This window comes from Mesoplodon mirus (assembly GCF_964341445.2).
Source record: "Mesoplodon mirus genome assembly, chromosome: 5".
Classification (NCBI taxonomy): Eukaryota; Metazoa; Chordata; class Mammalia; order Artiodactyla; family Ziphiidae; genus Mesoplodon; species Mesoplodon mirus.
Genome location: NC_138980.1, coordinates 90,525,211 through 90,538,061, shown reverse-complemented (window position 1 = coordinate 90,538,061; position 12,851 = coordinate 90,525,211). Strand labels below are relative to the sequence as shown.

General features: G+C 36.9%; 1 protein-coding gene across 1 annotated transcript in view; it reads left to right on the top strand.

Moving 5' to 3' along the window:
- The window catches only part of KCNN2 (potassium calcium-activated channel subfamily N member 2), a 177,802-nt gene that overhangs the window by 89,748 nt on the left and 75,203 nt on the right, over positions 1 to 12,851 (top strand). The gene's annotated exons all lie outside the window — the stretch shown is intronic.

Sequence of the window (12,851 nt, the reverse complement as noted above, 5' to 3'; positions counted from 1 at the left end):
TTTTTCTTGTGAGAATGGGAGTGACAACTTCCAAGCTTCTACGTGTTAGACTAGAACCCAAAGGTCTAGAAGCATTATTTTTAATTGCTGAATAGTATTTCATCATGTGGATGTATGTCTAACTCTTGACAAAATTTTCTTTTGAAAGAAGAAAAGATCTTTTAGTTCAGTCAGAGACCCAAGTATAAATATCACAGAATTTTTTGCTTTTTTACCCTGGGAATTCATTTATTTTACATGTTTGTAATTCTATTTATTAACTTAGGCTTTTTAGATTCTTCTTATTAAGTCTTCCCTTCCATACCTTCAGGAGTAAATATGAAGTATTTGATGGTAATCATTTTGGAGGCTTTCCATTTAAAATTTTTACATGAATCTAAAAGCAAAATTTAGTCATTTCTTCTACAAGGAAACTATCTTTATTTTGGGTTATCTTCAAGAAGGCACAGTTCATTAACTAAATAAATTAATGAGCATTTGAACTTTTATTTCACTTTTAGTTATTAAGCTTCTTAGTAAGGATTGCCTTAAATTCTGCTAATCCCCCAGGTGTGGGTCCTTATCACTGAAAACCTGGAACTGGGTAGCAGGGTAGGTTGCTTGCTTTAATCTGCTTGTGTGTTCTCAGGAAAGCAGCATTTCACTTTTCCTGCTCTAATGGAGTAGTCAAGGTCATTTAATCATAGGTGAAATATGAAATGACACTCTGCAGCTCATCATACTCTAACTTAAAACTTAAAAAAAAGCTGTATCTATTGGCTGTAGTTTATAAATATCAAAATGGTTAGGCCATTCATTATGGCTGTTATCTTGCTGTCTCTACATCCCCAGCTCGACCAGTCCCTGGTCATTCACATGACTAGCCAATTCTTTTCATTATAGGGCTCAATTATTCCCTGGTAATTGATAAGCCCACCTGACCTCAATTTCTCCCAGAATGGTAGTCTCCTTCTCTCCCAAGGAGTGGAGCCTGCTGCCATGTCCTCTCCACCATCTGCTGCACCTGGTAGGGTGTGGCTCCAGCACACTTTTAAGCTCTCCCTGTCCAATAAGCCATTGATGTTTCTGTTGTTGTCTCTGGGCCCTTTCTTCAGTCTCAAGGCTGGCCCACTATAAGGTTTGTAGGCCTGCAAGGTGCAGCCAACACTTTATATTGTATTTTGTAGTATTTTTGAGGTTTTTGATGTTTGGTCAGTGTAATAGATTTAGGAATGGTTTTCTATCAACCTTGAGATAGTAACACACTGTGTTGGACCTGAGCATATGAATATAGTAATAAACAGTTCAGATGTTTGTCTTCTTTCCCCTATGGCAGGGGTCCCCAATATTGGTCCAAGGCCTGTTAGGAACAGGGTTACCCAGCAGGAGGTGAGCCGTGGGTGAGCAAGTGAAGTTTCGCCTGCCGCTCCCCATCTCTCCCCATTGCATGCATAACCACCTGAGCCATCCACCACCCCATCCTTAGAAAACTTGTCTTCCACAAAACCTGTCCCTGGTGCCAAAAAGGTTGGGGACCACTGCCCTATGGAACCGTTAAACTATTAGGAGGGCAGAGAATGCCTTAATATCAACAGTCTTGATTTTGCTTGTATAAATATGGTTAGGTGGATAAGGCCTTAGAAAATCAGCCCCCCATGAAATCTGCATTCAGAGTCCTGACTTTTGACCTTGATGCTTATTCTGAAACTCACTTGGACTGGGGGTTGTTTATTTTTTATCCTCATAATATACTTTATTTCTCCATTTTTGGACTGTATCTAACATTGACATTTAATGAAAGACATCTGTGTAGATTTTTCATTTGGTTAAAGGAAGGAATGTAAAAACATGAAAGAAAAAAAATCAGTCATGTATTTCAGTTTTCCAGTGTTTTTGCAAATTCTGTAGACATTTTAAAACAATGCTGTCCAGTCGAACTTTCTGCAGTGATGGCACTGTTCTTTTGTGCTATTCAGTATGATAGTCACTAGCCATATATGGGTATTGAGCCTTTGAAATGTGGCTAACATTTTTAAAGTACAGATTTTAAAATTTTATGTAATTTTAATTAAACTTAAGTAGGCACTTTTGGCTAGTGGCTACCATTTTGGGTAGCACAGACTTAGACTTTTGTTTATTGATTGGTTGGTTTTCTTAATGTCTATAAAATTGGTTGTGTGTGCCTTGCTGCAGGAAAAGTTTAAGGACAAGTCTTTCATCCAAAGAAAGCTATCCAAAAGAGAAATTGGCACAAAAACTATAGACTTGGTTATATATAGAACCTGAAAGAATTGTCCAAGAGATAGTTTAAAGCATAATAAATTTGCTACACAGATTAAATGGACTTCTTCCCAGAACAGTGGAACAGCAGTCTAGGAATTGAAAACAGTGTCTGCTAACAGGAGGGAGAGAGAGGGAGCCAGTAGGGAGAGAGAGAGAGGAAGGGAGGATATGGATGAATGTAGGAGTTATTTGTTGAAATTTTAGACATTCTAGATGAGATATTATTACTGCACTGGCTTTCTAATACAGTAGGGGAAAAAACTGATCTGCTTTCTACAGTGAATACTCATGAGTTACAGTTAAATAAACAGTGCTCTGCAAAATCTGCTTATTCCTCCATGACAATTAACTTTCAGATTAAAGATGGAAAGACCTAAAAGTAGAAAATAAAAAGTTAAATTTACAGATTTGGATACTACTGAAAGTGTTACATAATTCAGATCCTTTATGATAAACTCAAGGATTTTTCCAATTATTGGTGGTCCTAAAATATAATTTGAAATTAAAGAATCTACTTTCCTATAGTATAGTCCGGTGTAAGGGGATCTCCACCCTCGTGGGAAGGTGGCAAATTGTGATGCTGGGAGAGGAGGTCAAGCAGCAGTGCCTGGGTGATGTGTAAGGAGTAAAACCTCATCTAGGTGGGCAGTAATATTTTTTTTTCTCCAAAGCTTTATTTCTCTCTTACTTTCTTTCCTTCAGCATTTATTTTTCTCTGATTACATTTCTCTTGCTTTTTATCTATCCCAAAGGATTATCATCCAGTTCTATGGGCATAGTAACATATTTAAATGCTTTGACCAGTTAAACCCAAGCAAAACAAAACGCAAAGCCCCATCTTACCTCAGTCAATCTGTTAATATATTTCGTTTCACCTTTATCTACTTCTTAGCATTTCTAAAGCAACTGTGCAGCTGTTTACTTCCTTGGAGAGAAAAAACAGATTGCCCACAATCTGCCAGATTTCAGTGTTGCAGTCTGGGTGTGACATTTCTTTATATAATGATTCCAGGAGAACATACTTACTATATTTACAGTTTAAAATGTAGGAGCACCACAACAGTAACATAGAAGGAAGTTGCAAGTTTTAGATAATGAGATGCTTAGCCAGGTTTGGACAGACTGCACTGGAAACTAATTCCTAAAACCCATGTGGGTGGATGGAATTTTGGCCAGGTCAGTGGCACTTGGGAGGATTAAGATAGGAGGAAGTGTTGAATTCCAGAGGTGGGACATGGCAGTATTAGAAAAATATTTCTGTTGCATCCTTTGATGTGCTGGGGACAGAATAGTAAAAGGGCTTAACAGCAAGAATCCTTAATCTCACACCTCACTTTATTTATTTATTTTTAACATCTTTATTGGAGTATAATTGCTTTACAAAGGTGTCTTAGTTTCTGTTTTATAACAAAGTGAATCAGCTATACATACACATATATCCCCATATCTCCTCCCTCTTGTGTCTCCCTCCCATCCTCCCTATCCCCCCCCATAGGTGGTCACAAAGCACCGAGCTGATCTCCCTGTGCTATGCAACTGCTTCCCGCTAGGTATCTATTTTACATCTGGTAGTGTATATATGTCCATGCCACTCTCTCACTTCGTCCCAACTTATGCTTCACCCTCCCCATGTCCTCAAGTCCATTCTCTACATCTGCGTCTTTATTCCTGTCCTGCCCCTAGGTTCTTCAGAACCTTTTTTTCTTTTTTTTTAGATTCCATATGTATGTGTTAGCATATGGTATTTGTTTTTCTCTTTCTGACTTACTTCACTCTGTATGACAGACTCTAGGTCTATCCACCTCACCACGAATAACTCAATTTCGTTTCTTTTTATGGCTGAGTAATATTCCATTGTATATATGTGCCACATCTTCCTTATCCATTCATCTGTCGATGGACACGTAGGTTGCTTCCATGTCCTGGCTATTGTAAATAGAGCCTCAATGAACATTCTGGTATATGACTCTTTTTGAATTATTGTTTTCTCAGGATATATGCCCAGGAGTGGGATTGCTGGGTCATATGGTAGCTCTATTTTTAATTTTTCAAGGAACCTCCATACTGTCCCCCATAGTGGCTGTATCAATTTACATTTCCACCAACAGTGCAAGAGTGTTCCCTTTTCTCCACACCCTCTCCAGAATTTACTGTTTGTACATTTTTTGATGATGGCCATTCTGATTGGTGTGAGGTGATACCTCATTGTACTTTTGATTTGCATTTCTCTAATGATTAGTGATGTTGAGCATCCTTTCATGTGTTTGTTGGCAATCTGTATATCTTCTTTGGAGAAATGTCTATTTAGGTCTTCTGCCCATTTTTGGATTGGGTTGGTGCTTTTTTTGATATTGAGCTGCATGAGCTGCTTGTATATTTTGGAGATTAATCCTTTGTCAGTTGCTTCATTTGCATAAATTTTCTCCCATTCTGAGGGTTGTCTTTTCGTCTTGTTTATGTTTTTCTTTGCTGTGCAAAAGCTTTTAGGTTTCATTAGGTCCCATTTGTTTATTTTTGTTTTTATTTCCATTTCTCTAGGAGGTGGGTCAAAAGGGATCTTGCTGTGATTTATGTCATAGAATGTTCTTCCTCTGTTTTCCTCTAAGAGTTTTATAGTGCCTGGCCTTACATTTAGGTCTTTAATCCATTTTGAGTTTATTTTTGTGTATGGGGTTAGGGAGTGTTCTAATTTCATTCTTTTACATGTAGCTGTCCAGTTTTCCCAGCGACAGTTATTGAAGAGGCTGCCTTTCTCCATTGTATATTCTTGCCTCCTTTATCAATGGTAAGGTGACCATATATGAGTGGGTTTATCTCTGGGCTTTCTATCCTGTTCCATTGGTCTATATATCTGTTTTTATTCCAGAACCATATTGTCTTGATTACTGTAGCTTTGTAGTATAGGCTGAAGTGTGGGAGGCTGATTCCTCCAGCTCCGTTTTTCTTTCTCAAGATCGCTTTGGCTATTTGGGGTCTTTTCTTTTCACATACAAATTGTGAATTTTTTTGTTCTAGTTCTGTGAAAAATGCCATTGGTAGTTTGATAGGGATTGCATTGAATGTGTAGATTGCTTTGGGTACTAGAGTCATTTTCACAATGTTGATTCTTCCAATCCAAGAACATGGTATATCTCTCCATCTGTTTGTATCATCCTTAATTTCTTTCATCAGTGTCTTATAATTTTCTGCATACAGGTCTTTTGTTTCCTTAGGTAGGTTTATTCCTAGGTATTTGATTCTTTTTGTTGCAGTGGTAAATGGGAGTGTTTCCTTAATTTATCTTTCAGATTTTTCATCATTAGTGTATAAGAATACAAGAGATTTCTGTGCATTAATTTTGTATCCTGCAACTTTACCAAATTCATTGATTAGCTCTAGTAGTTTTCTGGTAGCATCTTTAGGATTCTCTGTGTGTAGTATCATATCATCTGCAATCCGTGACAGGTTTACTTCTTCTTTTCCGATTTGGATTCTTTAATTTCTTTTTCTTCTCTGATTGCTGTGGCTAAAACTTCCAAAACTATGTTGAATAATATTGGTTAGGGTGGACTACCTTGTCTTGTTTCTGATCTTAGTGGAAATAGTTTCAGTGTTTCACCATTGAGAACGATGTTGGCTGTGGGTTTGTCATATATGGCCTTTATTATATTGAGGTAATTTCCCTCTATGCCTGCTTTATGGAGGGTTTTTATCATAGCTCGGTGTTGAATTTTGTCAAAAGCTTTTTCTGCATCTATGGAGATGATCATATGGTTTTTCTCCTTCAGTTTGTTAGTATGGTTTATCACGTTGATTGATTTGCATATATTGAATAATCCTTGCATTTCTGGGATAAACTCCACTTGATCATGGTGTATGATCTTTTGAATGTGCTATTGGATTCTGTTTGCTAGTATTTTGTTGAGGATTTTTGCATCTATGTTCATCAGTGATATTGGCCTGCAGTTTTCTTTCTTTGTGACATCTTTGTCTGGTTTTGGTTTAACGGTGATGGTGCCCTCGTAGAATTAGTTTGGCAGTGTTCCTCCTTCTGCTATATTCTGGAAGAGTTTGAGAAGGATAGGTATGAGTTCTTCTCTAAATGTTTGATAGAATTCGCCTATGAAGCGATCTGGTCCTGGGCTTTTGTTTGCTGGAAGATTTTTCATCACAGTCTCAATTTCAGTGCTTGTGATTGGTCTGTTTATATTTTCTATTTCTTCCTAGTTCAGTCTCGGAAGGTTGTACTTTAGTAAGGATGTGTCCATTTCTTCCAGGTTGTCCATTTTATTGGCATAGTGTTGCTGGTAGTAATCTTTCATGATCCTTTGTATTTCTGCAGTGTCAGTTGTTACTCCTCCTTTTTCATTTCTAATTCTATTGATTTGAGTCTTCCCCCTTTGTTTCTTGATGAGTCTGGCTAATGGTTTATCGACTTTTTAATCTTCTCAAAGAAGAAATTTTATTGATCTTTGCTATTGTTTCCTTCATTTCTTTTTCATTTTTTCCTGATCTGATCTTTATGATTTCTTTCCTTCTGCTAACTTTGGGGTTTTTTTATTCTTCTTTCTCTAATTGCTTTAGGTGTAAATTTATGTTGTTTATGTGAGATGTTTCTTGTTTCTTGATGTAGGATTGTATTTCTATAAACTTCCTTCTTAGAACTGCTTTTGCTGCATCCTGTAGATTTGGGGACATCATGTTTTCATTGTCATTTGTTGCTAGGTATTTTTTGACATCCTCTTTGATTTCTTCAGTTACCTCTTGGTTATTTAGTAGTGTATTGTTTAGCCTCCATGTGTTTGTGTTTTTCCCAGATTTTTTCCTGTAATTGATATCTAGTCTCTTAGCATTGTGGTCGGAAAAGATACTTGATATGATTTCAATTTTATTAAATTTACCAAGGCTTGGTTTGTGACCCAAGATATGATCTATCCTGGAGAATGTTCCATGAGTACTTGAGAAGAAAGTGTATTCTGTTGTTTTTGGATGGAATGTCCTATAAATATCAATTAAGTCCATCTTATTTAACTTATCATTTAAAGCTTGTGTTTCCTTATTTATTTTCATTTTGGATGATCTGTCCATTGGTGAAAGTGGGGTGTTAAAGTCCCCTCCTCTGATTGTGTTACTGTCGCTTTCCCCTTTTATGACTTTTAGCATTTGCCTTATGTATTGAGGTACTCCTATGTTGGGTGCATAAATATATCTTCTTCTTGGATTGATCCCTTGATCATTATGTAGTGTTCTTCTTTGTCTCTTGTAATAGTCTTTATTTTAAAGTCGATTTTGTCTGATATGAGAATTGCTACTCCAGTTTTCTTTTGGTTTCCATTTGCATGGAATATGTTTTTCCATCCCCTCACTTTCAGTTTTTATTTGTCCCTGTGTCTGAAGTGTGTCTCTTGTAGACAGCATTTGTATTGGTCTTGTTTTTGTATCCATTCAGCCAGTCTATGTCTTTTGGTTGGAGCATTTAACCATTTATATTTAAGGTAGTTATCAGTATGTGTGTTCCTATTACAATTTTCTTCATTGTTTTGGGTTTGTTATTGTAAGGCTTTTCCTCCTCTTGTGTTTCCTGCTTAGAGAAGTTCCTTTAGCATTTCTTGTAAAGCTGGTTTGGTGGTCTGAGTTCTCTTAGCTTTTGCTTGTCTGTAAAGGTTTCAATTTCTCCATCGAATCTGAATGAGATCCTTGCTGGGTAGAGTTATCTTCATTGTAGGTTCTTCCCTTTCATCACTTTCAATATGTCCTGCCAGTCCCTTCTGGCTTGCAGAGTTTCTGCTGAACAATCAGCTGTTAACCTTATGGGGATTCCCTTGAATGTTATTTGTTGTTTTTCCCTTGCTGCTTTTAATATTTTTTCTTTGTATTTAATTTTTGGTAGTTTGATTAATATGTGTCTTGGCATGTTTCTCCTTGGATTTATCCTGTATTGGACTCCCTCGCCTTCCTGGACTTGATTGACTATTCCCTTCCCCATATTAGGCAGGTTTTCAACTATAATCTCTTCAAATGTTTTCTCAGTCCCTTTCTTTTTCTCTTCTTCTTCTGGGACCCCATAATTCAAATGTTGGTGCATTTAATATTGTCCCAGAGGTCTCTGAGACTGTTCTCAATTCTTTTCATTCTTTTTTCTGTATTCTGCTTTGTGGAAATAGTTATTTCCACTATTTTATCCTCCGGGTCACTTATCCCTTCTTTTGTCTCAGTTATTCTGCTATTAATTCCTTCTAGAGAATTTTCAGTTTCATTTATTGTCACACCTCACACACACACACAGAAAAATGTCCAAAAGAGCTTTGGGAAGGTGCTTGAGTGTTCCCAGTGGCTAATTTAGCCATGCCAACAGCAGCAACAACAAACACCATGTCTCTGATGCCTCCCTCGTCCCAGTTTATAGAGAAGTGGTAACGTTTCTATGCTGCAGACGTGCCCTTCACATGTGATCACTTTGCCCGCTGGTCATCTTACTTTAGCATTTGGTCAATAAGAAATTCTGCCCTGGTTCTTCCTTTTGAGTTCTGGCTGTTTTCTCATATTTTCCCTTCTGAAAACTCCTGTTGCTGTCATGAACTGGGCAACAAAAACTCCAAAGCCCTGATCTTAAACAATCTTCCTGCAGATCTATCTATGACAAGCGTGGTCCTGTGGTGGGTGTGTTGGAAAGGCACACTTCATCACTTTCTGTGATGTCTTTGTAGAATATATTAATATCCATAGAATATAATTAGAGCACATTTTAGGTGTAAAATTAGATGTTATAGTGTGTGTTTTTGAATAAACTTCAAAGACACCAGAAGTATATAAAGAAATCTGAAATTCCATATTCAGCAATATGGTAGTTTTGATATCCTGATAACATTTTACCAAACACCTGGAGGAGCTGGATGAAATGGAAACGTATAGCTGGATGTCCAAGAAAGTTAGGGAAATCTCCATGTGCAAAAAAAAAAAAAAAAAAAAAAAAAAATTGCAGTAGGAATGCAGGTAAGAAACTGGCTCTCATGCTTCAGCTATTCTGAGGACAGCTTCTAATCTTGGTAACCAAGAGGCTTAATGTTTTTAGGTTCTTTTTTTTTTTTAAGGGAAAACCGCAGTAAAGAATACAATATATATTAGAACACGATACATTGTCTCACACACACCACTGAGCAGCAGCTCTTGTAGCAATGTACAGAGTTCTTACTAAGGATCAATGCTAATGTACTCTTTGTTCTGTTGTATTCCATTCTGTTTTATTATAAAATGCTGCTATCATGGTGGTTCTCAATCTTGGCTGTCCATTCAGGTCACCTGGGAGCTATAACAATATACATTGCTGGCTACCACCCTCTGTGATTCTGATTTAATTGGTCCTGGTTTGTGGCCTGGGAGTCAGGGTTTTAAAAGCTCTCTGGGTGATTCTAACACATAGTCAAGGTTGAGAACCACAGCACTAAACTGATTTCACTATCTACTAATAGGGCTTGACAGTGGTTTGAAACACACTGATCTAAGGGGATATACCTTTAATGAAATAGTAGACTAAATAGAAAATCTCCCACCACAGAAGGAAACCAAACAAACAGGAAACATACAGTCTCCCAGCCTGGGTGGTATGGTGGGGTCCAAAGTGGTCTCCCTTGAAGAATTTATAACCACTGGCTAATCATACATGCTTTTAAATTTACACTACTGCCCGTTGAGAGACCAACATTTTAAATCCCTGGTATGTGACACTCTGAGTCACCTGGCAGAGCAGATGCAAATCTCTCCAGAGGGGCACACCTCAACCCAGGTCCAGCAGGAGGTCTTTCTGACCTAAGATGTACACCTTTCCCCACCCCATTCTCAATCATCCAAGGCTGCCAAATGCATAAAGATACAAACCACCAAGAGAGAAAGCAGAAATAACAAACAGAAAAATTGAACACTAGGCCCCTCAAAACTTCAAATATGCAGAATAAGAAATAAATATGTCTAAATTGATTGAAGAAAGATATAAGCATAAAGCAGAAGTACACTGTCATAAAGACTGGGGGAAACTTTAAAAGTGCCAAGCAGGAATCTCAGTGGTTAAGTATCAGATTAGACACAGCTATCTCACAGAGAATTAGTAAACCAGAAGATAGAGCTAAAGAAATATTTCTTGAATGGTGTATATTCTTCATGTCTAGAATTAGACAGAAAATATGAAAGAAATTAAGAGACACATGGGTACAGTGAGAATGTACAAGTACCTCAGATTAGACTTCCAGAAGAAGAAAATAATGAAAATGGTGGTGTGGCTTAGAATTTTTAAAAACTGATGAGACATGAATCCTCAGATTCAGGAAGCCAAATAAATGACAAAAGGGTAAAGAAAAACAAATATATATGTAGACATATTGTAGTAAATTTTAGAACATCAAGTAAAAGATCTTAAAAGGAATCAGAAAAAGAAAAGAAACTTGTCACAGTGATTACTACCCCTATTTAGGTAGACATCCCAACTTCAAAAAGACAGAAGCTGAAATACAGTGGCATGTCTGCGAAGTGTTGCAAGAAGGTAATCTTCTTGACAATTTAGAATTTTATAGCTACCTAAATTCCATTTAAAAACAAGGTCAAAGTAAAGGCATTATTAGATAATCACAAAGTAAGGGTATTTACCACCGACGGATCCTCCCTAAAGGGACTTCTAAAGGATGTCCTTCAGAAAGAAGGTTTAGATTTAAGTTCTACAGCCCATGTAGCACTTGGGGGAAGAGGGTTATTGAACTTAAAGTCTAAATTTCTTGTTGGAAGTTGTAAAGATAACCAGTAAAAGAAAACTAGAATGCATATAACACCCAAGCAAATGGAGGATAGAAAAATGTGTGGTATGGAGGAAGCATATAACAAATAGGGCAACTAGAAATTCACAATAGTATGATAGAAACAAACCCACAGATACTAGTAATTGCAGTAAATGAGATTATTATTTTTCTTTTAAATTCTACCTATGTAAAGTTGACAGATATATCTAAAGTACATGAACAGGTTGAAAATAAAAGACTGGGAAAAGATACATCAGGCAAACACTAATCAAAAGAAGGTTGGTATAGCTTTGTTAATACCAAATAAAATTAGTCTTTAAAGCAAAAACTTTATTAGGAGTGAAAAAGATCATTACATAACATAAAGGTACAGTTCACCAGAAAGATTTAAGAATTCTAAACTTGTCTGTGTATGTCTAATTATATAACTTCAAAATACATAAAATAATGAATAAATCCTAAGCAGAAGTTTACACATGTACCATCACAGAGGGAGACTAATACACCTCAGCTTTTAATAGGTCATGCAGACCAAAAGTTAATAAGAATATAAATGACTTATACATGATTTGAATAACAATTAATAACCCCGATCTTATAAACATATATTCAGCCCTGTACCCAGCAATTAGTGAATATACATTGTTTCTAATTTTCATAAACTTTTTCAGTAATTGACCAGATGTGATATGAGAAATGTCTTAGTAGATTTCCTAGAATTAGCATCATTGTATAGTCTTGTGTTTCAGGACAATAATGCAGAGAAGTTAGAAATCAAAATTCTAAACATAACTAAATTTAAACCAAAAACATCCCACTTTAGCCTTCCTGCTTCCTAGCAATAACTGCTATTTCCATAGCAAAAACTCCATGATAATACTAGGTTTGTATTCTTCCAAACTGTATATCAGTATAGACTTTTTAAATAGATAATTCTTATGATTACAACATCCTGTTTGTCTTTTAACTCAGCAGACTATCACAGATAGGCTTCCATGGAAGTACCTACAGGTGTCCTTCTTTAATAGATTACTGATATAACTTTCTATCTAAAACAAAAGCTTCATAAAAGAGGCGCATGACCTTGGGTGGACTCTCTTTGCTCCCAGTGAACTATTATCTAACAGCCTGTCCTTCCAAAATTCAACTGAGAAAAAATCAAAACTGTCAGCGAGTAGAAAAAATATAGGTTTTAAAGCTGAAGTGTGCTTTACTCATAGAAAAAATAATTGGCAGTCTCAATGAGAGATTTTTGCCTTTCGTTAGACACTATTTTAGCACAGCTTGGAATCCCGTTTCTCCAATAGCTGCAAATTAGAAAGGGAAGGACACTGCTGAAGTGGGATAACAGCAGTTAGTGACAACCTGTCTGCATGGGAATAGGACAAACAAAGCAATGAGAAAGCTACTACATTAGACACCACAGTCTAATGCTTTTTCATTTGGGGACAAGCATCACTCCTCAGTGCAGTGTCACTATCACAGCAGAACAAATACCTAGAGTCAACTAGAGAGAGAGACAAGTTTTTTTCATGAGTCGAAAAGGAACTCCTGTGTAGTCAAGTCAGGAGGACTGGGACGTTTAAGTAGTGAATTTTAGAAAAAAATATGTAAGCAGTCAAGATGATTTGATGCAGAAAGTTAGCTGGTTATTTGGCATTTAATGATCAGAAATTCCCCTATGTGGGCTTTGGCAAGACTCTGCATCAACCTGGACTACTACTTCCTGGGATTCAGTGGCTGCGTCTGTGCTTCTCAGCTGAGGTAGATTCTCCTCCTTCCTGCCGTCATTCAGCAACATCCTCCTTGAGTGCCTTCTGGAACAGG